This window comes from Aulonocara stuartgranti (assembly GCF_965226115.1).
Source record: "Aulonocara stuartgranti genome assembly, chromosome: 1".
Classification (NCBI taxonomy): Eukaryota; Metazoa; Chordata; class Actinopteri; order Cichliformes; family Cichlidae; genus Aulonocara; species Aulonocara stuartgranti.
In genome coordinates, this window is record NC_138939.1 from 20,256,217 (window position 1) to 20,267,820 (window position 11,604).

The window sequence follows — 11,604 nt, forward strand, 5'->3', positions numbered from 1 at the left end:
AACCACGATGTCATGTTCTGTGTGAGGATGCTCTCCACAGCACCTGTATAGAAAATCCTGAGGATCTTTGGAGAGACCCTGAACTTCCTCAGTTGTCGTAGGTGATACAGGCACTGCCTAGCCTTTTTGGTCTGGACCTGAATGTGGGCAGCCCATGTCAGGTCTGAGGAGATGTGGACACCAAGATACTTGAAGGACTGCACCCTCTCCACTGGAGCTCCATTGATGATGATGGGCTTGTAGTCTCTGTGCTGACCCCTTCTGAAGTCCACCACCAGCTCCTTGGTCTTGCTGACGTTCAGCTGAAGGTGGTTGTCCTGGCACCACGATGCCAGATTCTTCACTTCATCCATGTAGGCCGCCTCATTGTTGTTGGAGATGGCACCCAACACCACTGTGTCGTCAGCAAACTTCACAATGGTGTTGGAGCCATGGGTGGCCACACAGTCTGAAGTGTAGAGGGAGTAGAGCAGTGGCGAGAGGACACATCCCTGAGGTGCTCCTGTGTTGATGGTGATGCTGTTGGAGAAGCACCTGCCCACCCTCACCACCTGAGTTCTGCCAGTGAGGAAGTCCAACACCCATGCACACAGACGGCTGTTAAGTCCCAGATCCCTCAGCTTTGTGAACAGTCTGCAGGGCACTATTGTGTTAAACGCTGAACTGTAATCAACAAACAGCATTCGCACATAGTTACCCTGTTTCTTGTCCACGTGGCTGAGAGTAGTGTGTAAGACGTGGGCGATGGACAAGCGATGTATGCAATCTTAAAAACAGCTTTTCATAGATATGTTTGAAGCCCTGTGAAAAACTAAGTACTCTGCACGATTCAGTAGCTTGTAGAACCACCTTTAGCAGCAAAAACTGGAAGCAATCCTTTTCTGTGTGATTTTATCAGTGGAGGAATTCAGGCTCACTCTTCTTTATAACGTAGCTTCAGTTCTATGAGATTTAAACACATTTATTCATACACAGCTCTCCCACTGCAGCATTTCAATCCCATTGAGGTCTGGACTTTGGCTGGGTCATTGCAACACGCTGCTCTGCTCTGGATCATTTGACTCAGTTTTGGCATCTGTCAGACAGACAGCTCACATTTGACTCTAAAATACTCTGGTATACAGAGAAGTTCATTGTCAACTGCAAGGTGTCCAAACCCAGAACATTGAAAGTTGGTATGAGGTTGTGCTGATACATTGTGTTTGGTGCAGTGCATCATGGCCAAACATTTCCACTTTTGTCTTGTTTGTCCCACATTTTTCAGACTAATTGAGACCTGAGATGTAGCTCTTGGGGTTTTTTTTTTTTTTTTTTTTGCAGTTTCTCTCAGTTCTGAAATTGAACGTTGACCTTGCGTTGAATTCGCTAAGACGTCCACTCCTGGGAACATTGTGCCATTGTGCTTCACAGACATGTTGAATTCTCCAGACCAGCAAACTGCCAAAACATCTGCTTTTATACAGACGGTCACACTTACTGAGGATCAATTAATCAAGTGCATTTAGTTATCACTTAGCCTCTTTATTCCTATGGAAATAGTAAGGTCATACTTGCATCCCTTGAAAGCTTTCTTTTTACATATCACTATGTGGAATTTTATTCTTCTAAATGTTGCTTCACTAAAAGATAAAGGGCAAAGACTACGTTCACAACTACTTAGCAATTACTTAGGTATAAGCCACAACATTAGATGGACACGAGCCATTACACAGGAACAGAAAAGTAATTTAGAGTAAATTGATTTTAGGACAGAGAAGGTCAGTGTGTTGTTGCACAGGAAAAAATGGGGAACTTTTGCTTTGTAGAGGCTTCATTGACAGTCAGAGAATCTTTAATTTGATGGATACTGAACATTTGAGAGGCACCGTGACATTATCATTTATGAATAACTTTATAATAATAGTATTTAATCCCATTTTAAAGATGACATTTTTTTCTTTGTATAAAACATGTTGAATTAACATACTTTTATTTGAATATTCATAGATTTTGTAAGCACTTTAAACCCCTGCTTTCAAAAAAAGAGCTGAGCGATTCCGCATAGACAAAAAATAAGAGCTTTACGTGAGCTTGAATTTTAAAGAGTGAAAATGTTGTAAAGGAATGTGAAAATACTTCGATTGGAGCTCGCACTGAATGTTATTGGTCCACTGAATAGGTCTTATTATCAGTAATCAGCCCCATAGCTATGGGTCAGAATGGCCCACTGGAGTAATAAAGTGTGTGCAATGTGATTTTTTTTTTTTTTACACAAACACATTCAATTATACAGATTAGAAGAATCGTGATCTCTGGAATTTGCTATGATTTTGTGGTTTGCAGTCTGGTGGTTTGGTTTATATTAGTGAAAATTCAAGTTCTTTGAATTTTTTTCTGCACATTTTGACTTCTTGTTGACTATTATTTCTGTGATTCGTTTCTTTTTTGTGTTATTGTTGGTTTCTATCTTGGCTTTATTATTCCCACCTCTTCAGTCCACGCAGTTCCTCTGGATCATGTAATGTCTTTCTTGTTTTTGTATTTAGTATTTGTCCTTCATTCATATTTATTTTGCTCCCCTGCTTTGCTCTCCGGTTTTCATGCGTTCCTTACATATTTTATTTTTATTTTTATATTTCACTGACTCTTTTGTATTTTTCTTTGGACGTTTTACTGCCATATAAATTAGGTCACTTTCTGATCCTTTCTGATTTGCCCAGGTCTACCTAGCAGGAACATCTTACAGTTATATGTTGTTTTTCTCCCTCGTTGAAAATAAAAACATATTACACTTAAAAAAAATGCCAACAAGATCATTGAAATGTCATAAAATTCTGTTTGCATGTCAGGTCAACTTTCATATTTAGACTTGAGGTAAGGGAAGAAGATAAACTTCTTGAAACTTGGTTATTTTAGGTTTGACACACTTTTCTCATGTTTAAATTAAAACTCTTTGCACATTTCATTTTAACAAAAATCTGAGGGCCATAGAAAAATGTTTATCTTGTGTTTTTGTGTGGAAATGTGATACAAAAAAACAGTTTTTAATTCTAAAGCGAATTCTAAACAATGAAACAAATTAATTATGAAAAAAAGTGATTTCAAATGTCAAATGTAGGAGATAAAAAAATCAGATAGATCTCTCGGAAGTCTATTAGGCAATAAACACATTCAAATAAAGCAAAAACATTTAAAAAGTAAAAGAGTAAAATTATAATTTTGCTCATAAGGATCAGACTGAAAGACCTTAAAGGAGTTGAGTGCTGCTCAATAAGTGTGTGTCATTTTTGCTGCCCCCTAGCGGACACAAATATAAATACTGCAGCCATAAGTACTGTGAGCACAGAACACACACACACACACACACACACACACACACACACACACACACACACACACTTTTAGCCACACAAAATACTTGAATACAGGACACGGACAATAGCGCAGGTACTAAGGTCACATAATAAGCTTCAGTGGGTTTTGTCATTAGCAGAAATATGTTCAGTATGTGATTACTTGCTGAAGCTCCAAGGGAGTTGTTTGAGAGAGCTCAATTTAATTATTTTTATGTGATTGTTATAACATCAAAAACAGCTCTGAGGAGTCAAGGTGTATTAACAACTCATATTTACTAAATATTTCAATTAAATTTGAAAGAAACCTTTGATAAAATATTTTTAAAAAAAGCCTACGCTCAGACAAATGTCAGCCAAGATGTCCTCATAAAGGCACAGAACATTTTTTTTCATGAAAAAAAAAAAATCAAATCAAATAGGCAGCTGGGGTGCAGCGCTCTGAAGAGTTGTTTTGTAAAGCACGGTCCTGCAGAAGCAGACGTCCCCGCGTCGTTGTTGTGTGCGCATCTCTGAGGAGTGCAATCTGTTTACAAACCTCTTCGAACTTTTTCATTTTCTTTATTAAATGACATTTCCTTAAATGCATAAAGAGCCAAAAAGAAATGAAGTTATACACTAGCAATGATTAGCATTCAAGCAACAGAGCAATCAGAGCCTGAAATTGCACTGAAATTACAGAAGCTGTGAAAGTTGATGAAAAAAAACAGCAAAGCCGGGACGAGATGAATCTAAAAATATAATGCCATTATTTTAGCCCTTTCACGCAAATCATCCTTTTAAACAGTCAAACGCAATTCACCAGATGGAGGAGATATACGCCAGGCTGCCAGAGTAAATAAACTATCTGAACATTTACATTTCCTCTGAGAAGAAAATCCACCTCTACAACACGAAGTGGAGCAAACAGCTGTCATTTTAGAAGATTTCCCCATACTTTCAACATTTTTAATATAGTTATTGAGAAGGAATTCGAAGTAAAAAATTGAAAATTGATAAGAAGCTGCTGTCATCACAGAAAAAAAGGATTCAAACAGCTACAGCGCAACAAAAGAACTAAAAGCTATGGCTTACATATTGTCATATGTAAGAAAACAGACTAATCCAATAAATTTGAAACCTCAGATAAGCAGCATCTTGGGTCCAGTCTGACTTTCCCACAGAAAATAACAGGACACTGAGAGATGCATTTAAGGCAGTGCTTGTTGTCTTAAGCGCGGCGATGCTGCCGTTCAAAGAGGCTCCTCTGTGTCTGTATCCTGCTTCTGCTTCAGCCTGTTTGATGAGACACATAAAAGCCAATAGGAAATGCCCTTTAGAAAAACATAATGTCTTAAATCACAATCACATGGCAGGACAAAGTCACATGGTATACACATATTACTGCTCAGTGAGTGGGAAACTTGCAATGTCCTATCTCGTATTGCTAGAAGAGTTTAAATAAAATTCAAAATCCAAACTCTGTTTTCAATCTCATCTATAATTTATAATCTACAGGCCAAAGCTGAGTTTATATACTGTAGGTGGTGTTGAGCCAGTCATCACAGACCAGAAACCAGGCTTGAACAGCTTTTGTATCAATTTTGGAAAAAGAAGCATTTCCCTAACTGGAGTTGGAGCGCTGCACTTAATACTCACGTATCTTGAAAAACTACATGCTGCATAGTTCTTTCCTTTTTTTAGGGACATGTGATCTTCAATCTGTTCAATGTTAAAATTATTCAGACTGTTTCTGGATCAGTTATTTAATAAACCTGGAATATAGGATTTCATTTTTCCTACTTCATAGTCTGCAATTCTGAAATTCAGTTTCATCAAATTATGCAAAATAATTTACAGTTCATCAATAAACTGTAAGGAGGAAAACGTAGTGAAAGGGTATTTGCCATTTGCCAAGCCTCAGAATATATAGAGCCAAATGCAGCAAAACTTTATCTGCAAATTGTGAAATTAATTCATTTAATTACAGAACTACAAAGAAGCAGGAATGTTAAGGAATGAAAGGGAAAAATTCAATTAATTGGTGGTAAAAAAAATAGTTAAAAGAAAACTATGATGCACATAATTAATAATTTCTCTCTTTTTACATTTTTTAAATTCACCCAATAATCTGCTTTGCAGCCAAGAACTGGACTTCCTTTTTTCTTTCTTTCTTTAAAATGTCTTCGCATCAGTTCAAAAATAAGCAGTGTACACTTTATTAACTGAATGTTTTAACAAAAAACAAAACAAAAGGTTGAGGCATATCCTTGAACAAATCGTATGGTGCCTCTTCCGAATTTAACTGGTGATCGAAGCATAACACAAACATCCGGGACTGCATTTTTAAAACAGCCTTCAGCAAAACAAAATCCTTCAAAATTTTTTGCCTTTATTTGAACCAAAAAAAAATCCATCAACCTGCTCAAATTGAGCCTCTGCAGCTTGTCCTTTAATGCGAAATATGCAGCTGGATGTGATTTTTGCTTCAGTTTGTAGGTAGGTAGGTAGGTAGGTAGGTAGGTAGGTAGGTAGGTAGGTAGATAGATAAATAGATAAATGAAAGTGCTGCACGGAAAGTCCTCACACTTGATGTATACCATCTGCTCTCCATCACTTGAATGATTAAAAGAACACACAAAGCTTAGCTTTTCCTGTATGAATGAGATTTTAGTTTCCTTAATTATTCAAGGCAAATTTCAGTGTTAAAAGCAAATCAGATTAGCGCAATACAGCAAGGAGGTGCTGGCTTGGTGCTGGACTATGTGGGCTTTGGCTGCATAAGCATGCCTCTTCCTCTACTGTGGAAGCAGAAGATGACCACATATCCATCAGCCCTGACACAAATTTTTAAATCTAGCTCTCCAAACCTCTTTGTTCACGTCTGGCCTTTCTGGCGGGCTGATCAAAATGCCATTATTTATTTAATCTCTCCTCTCTCTTCTGTGTTCCTGCATGGCTCATAAGTTGATGTACAATTCATCAAATGCAGTCGACTATGATGAAAAACATAAAAGAAGACCATTAGCTTTACTGATGTGTACAGTGTTAGAAGAACAGGTTTGTCCTCAGTCGAACTTTGAACTATACGCAACAATATAAACTCACAAGCAGAAACAATTTTTTTGTCCTGAACAGCTTTATGGAGAGATTGCTCTTCATTATTAAAAACACTGACCGTAAACCAGCAGCATGAACCTCAGCAGCTGGTTCAGCAGGTCCTCAGTGATAGCTGTCTGTCATTAGGTTTCTGTTTTGCATGACTTCATAGTCTTACAAAGAGAGACTTGTACAAATAGTTACATTTCTCCTTGACTTTAATTGAATAATCTTTTTAGCCACATAGCCACAAATGTATTCATTTATCACACAGAGTACCTTCACATGCCCTCTTTGTAGTGAGGGTGGTCTACTGACAACTCTATACACTTCTAGTTTGAGCTAAATAATTATAATTATTATTACTATCATCCTCGCCCTATGGCAGCTGTTACAGGAACATTGTTTGCAAGGGTTGCATCTGACTAAATAATGTCTCTTAGGTAGATGAGACCAAAATAATATACAGTTCCATAAATCAAACACAGCATATGAGCACAAACACCTCACAGCAGCTGTCATGTATGGAGGTGGAGGGGTGATGATGGGGGCTTGTTTTGCAGTCACTGAACCTGGGCACCTTTACTCCTCTTTAAAGATATACACATATACACACACACACACACACACACACACACACACACACACACACATATATATATATGGTCCAAGATCCTTGCTGTTGCAAAGGGCCATGTTTATCTCTAGCTACAATGTTATAAACTTATGTATGCTGTCTACTTGCAGCATGTTCTGTCACACTTATGACAGAACATGTTATGGCATTGGTGTGAATGTGAGTATAAAAGGTTGTGTTTCTCTCTATGTTAGCCTTGCTGCGTCCTATCCTCTCGTCCTATAGCTGGGATGGGCACCTGAATTGGATAAGCGGATGAAAATGGATGGAGAGTTCAATAAACCCTGGCTTTTTTCTGTTTTAGTGTATCCTACTTTTAACCACTGAAGGGATATTTTTTGTGTGGCAGTTCTCCTTTAAAATATCATTAGCATTTCATGTCATATGTGGACAGTAGATGACGAGAATAAATCATTTCTTTGCAGGTGAAACTCCTGAGTTTGTAGCCAGAGTATGTATATGGTTGAGTCCATGATAAAATGCTACTCAACGGTAGTTCCAGGTCACAGCATCATATCAGCTGCTCTTACTTTTGTTTGAAGACGCTAGTATAAATCGTGCCTTGGAGTTTCTTTCCAACCTTATCCTCTGACATTTAAGCTGGGACAGTAACAATACATTTCAATAGCCCATTGTTCTGAACCACTATCATCAAAAAAGCCCAGGTCCTAGATGCTGTGCTTTTTCTCCAAAAAGCAGAAAATGATCACCCATAATCAGGCATTACACGCCAAGATGTCTTGAACAGGAGCATTTCCAGCCATTAGATGTAATTACACTCCTGTATCTGCCTTTATATACCACAGTATTCATATCAAATAAGCCTCTCTCCACATACTAAGACCATAGTCCTGTCTGTCCTTTATGCGCTACAACAGCAGTTCTGGCAGCAGTTAAGAAAAACACCCTAAAAAAGACACGTTTGGTAACGCTGACACTGACCATGAGTAGTTTGTGTCTTTTAGGTTTGTGAACTTGTATGACGCGTTTGTTATTGATTTGTGCTAGGCCTCCAGAACAAGAGAATTTATAAAATCCTATTCTCCTGTGTTCTCTGCCACTATCAGACCTTTTAAATCACAGCACAGCTTTCTGTGTTTGGACATGCATATTTGTGTTTAGTATTTTTTGAAAATGCATCCAAATTACTATTACGATTTTGTGTTGTTGTACCTTTTAAAACAATTTTCCTACATTACAAACAAACAAGCATAATTTCAACAGATATGTGTATATATATATATATACATTTGGATAATTCATTCAAACCCCAACATTTATTTATTTATTCATTTTTTTTGCCAGATGGCAGAAATTTAACAATGCACGAACTGATTGTTTTCGAGAGGCAGGACATAAAGCTTTGCTCTAAAAACATGCATCTGTGCGATATCACAAAATCCTCCGCCTCAGATACAATCTGAGTGCACATCTGGTCATAATCACATTTTAAACATTGGTTATGCAACAATCTGTCTTTAATGTCTGTGTCCTGCTGGCAGGGCCTTTGAAATGAGCTGCCACAAAGATAAAGAGCTTTGTAGGCTACAAGCAGGTACTCACACTGTTTAATAGTGATAAAAACACCCAAACAGCTGCGCTGGCATATCTGAGTTGGAACTGCATTAGTGAGGATTTTGTGACAACTTAATTCCAACGAGTGACACATTTCGCTATCACTCTCCTTCACAATCTGTTAGGCCTCTGCATACTATGCACTTGTATGTATGTATGGTATGTTTGCATATGAGGATGATTTAGATTCATGGCTTGTGTAGAAACAACTAAATGTTTGATTCTGTTATTGATGAATGTTTATGAAATCCTATCACAGCAGGTGCAGCAGCTGCAGTAAAAGCGAGTTAAATCTGCTGCTTTTACACCGTATGATCAGTAAATGATCTTTATTAAGGGCAAAAAACTCACAGTTTTTCAACATAATAAAAAATTCAAAAATGTCAAATGTTATAAGTACACAAAAAATGATTTGATGAGAAAAGTTACAGAAATTCCTAAAGAAAATAAAGAAAGCTTAAGTAAAAGCAGGAGGTTCTTTCATAAATAAAAGTATGTTTTAAAATCAGACTTAAAAGATGATACTGACTCACCGATCTGGCAGATTGTTCCAGAGCCAAGGGGGGTTTGCAGCTGCGACCCTGGAACAGACAAAAGACATCTGCCTGAGGATCTCACAGTATGTACTGGCACATACTGTACCAAGACATCAGAGATGTAGCTAGGAGACTACATAAGGCTTTAAAAGAAACAGTAAAAAAGTAATTTATTGTAAGACATACATACTGGAAAGAAGTGTTAAGAAGCCAAATCATTTGGCTCATTCTCTTAGTTGTGGATCAAAGTCAGACAGCTGAAAATAGCCTTTGGTCTTTAAACTTTGATGGGACTGAATGATGGGACAAAAACAGTTTGTGATGACTGTATGAGCAGAATTTGCAGATGTGACGCGTTCGAGAGAGCAAAACAGGAAGTAAAAAAGCATAGACGTGCTGTATGTTATATGTGACTACAGCAATTGGAGGAACTGTCTGGTGAAATGTTTGATATCATGTGATGTTGTTGTGCACTTTACGATGAGAACTAAAAACACTGATGTGGTCTGATGTGTCTTTACAATATTTTTACTCTGACTGTAAAAAATATTGTCTGATTGACTGGGATATTCTTCAATGGCCCGGTTAGCCTCCCAGTTTCAACCCAATAGAGCAACTTTTCAGTTATTAAATACAAAACGAAATGCAGAGAAACCCACAATCGAGCAAGCAAATGAAGGCGGCTGCAGTAAAGGTCTGGCAGAGCATTGTAAAGGAGGAAGCACAACATATGGGGATGCTCATGGGTTCAGTCATTGACTGCAAGGGATTTTCACTCAAATATTTTTGTTTTTTGAAAAAAGCTACTTTGTGCTGCTCTCTTGTCCTGGGGGATCACCACAGTGGGCAGTTCCGCATGTTTGGTGTGGCAGATTTTTATGCTGGGCGCCATTCCCGACACAACCCCAAAGGCAATTTGTGTCTCAAGTATTAAAAACAATAATTATATTTCCTTTTGAGTCTCTGAAGACATTTTTATGTCTAATAATAGTTTTAATTCCTAAATAGTTAATGCAACACTTTGAATTAAACCTTAAAGTCTGAACTTCAGTTAAATCTTTTTTAATTTAAAAACCTTTTTGGTAGTGCAGAGGCAAAAATTTCATTGTCCAAAAACGTATGGACATATGTTTGTTAAATGTGACCGGCTACAATGGCCAATACTTCCTGTACTCCTGCTGTATTACTGGTCTGCAGGGCAGAAATATATAATACTCCATGCAGTGATTTTCATTTATTAAGTCTACTGATGGTCAACCACAGACCTACCAGCTATTAAAGGGAGTCCTGTTTAATGGCCAGAGTGGTGGGCAACTGGTTCTGTTACTGACATTTATTTTATCTTCCTGTAATAAAATAAATTATCATTGGCAAAAAGTGACTCTGTGAAAGCATGGCACCCTGCCAGCATGCTTTATGGCCATTATGTCAATTTAGCTCAGTTTAACAGTATTTAATCGACCTTTGAGTTGAAAGCTGTGAATTTATCAGTGGATGGTATGACAGAGATAGCATGTTTTTAGGTATCAGTCCCATCTTTGTAACATGGTCGAGATGCACTATTATTTACCATGGTGACGAAAGTGAAGCAGTATCTATAATATGAAAAAAGACAACAAAGGAACTTTGTAGACACCTTATTTATTACAATTGTGGTTAAATAAATGTAAACCAGGAGTTCTCGACTGCTAGTTATGATACACACTGCAAGAGGGGCTGTGCTGGGCTAAAAACAAGCAAAAGAGAAAGGAAAAATCAACAGGTTGCACACCTGCTCTTTAAAAAGGGATGGTGGGTTTGCTTTTTTTGTGGTGCAAAGTTGGAATACCACAGTGTGCAATTAATTTTTTGTATTTTCTTTTGTCTTAATTGTGAGACTAGTCTTACTCTCATACTAGTGCACATGGATACATTTTAGCACACCAGGTACTAGGGCTCTGGCATTTTTGCCCAGGCGGCCCATCATGATTAAAAACAACAAAGAAAGAAATTATGTACAGATTTCATTTTTGTTTGATTATAGATATTGAATTAGGTTTTAATCAGGTTGGTACAGTTGTTGTGGGTTATTCTTAGCTGCAATGCAACATGTGACAACAATTAAAAGCGACACTTTAACTATTAGCAATGGCTTTCATTTTACCTGAATGTCCTTGAATCATTCTCTCTTCCGAATTACGGCCCTGCAGCTATTTTCTTACGTTAATTTCATCTTCCTCCCTTCTCTACAGCTGGTGCTAGCAGCAGGAGCCTCCTGCGACTGTGAGGCCTTACTAGTTGTTGCTGGTACTACTGCTCATGGTGCAGCGGCTAACAGCAGCTAACATGTTGGTTAACTTGACACCTTTTTAGCTTCTTAGGTTTTCATCTCCACCTTTTCACAACTTCCTCCGCACTAAACCTATCTACAAGTTAGGGTAGGGGCCAGTTGCATTAAGAGACTTGA

General features: G+C 37.9%; 1 protein-coding gene across 1 annotated transcript in view; it reads right to left on the reverse strand.

Moving 5' to 3' along the window:
- dkk3a (dickkopf WNT signaling pathway inhibitor 3a) overlaps positions 1 to 11,604 on the reverse strand; it is a 70,703-nt gene extending 59,099 nt beyond the window's left edge. The window contains exons 1-2 of the mRNA XM_082530053.1: positions 11,302 to 11,604; positions 9,156 to 9,203 (exon numbers count right to left, since the gene is read on the reverse strand). The gene's annotated coding sequence lies outside the window, so the exon portion shown is untranslated. The remainder of the gene's footprint in view (positions 1 to 9,155; positions 9,204 to 11,301) is intronic.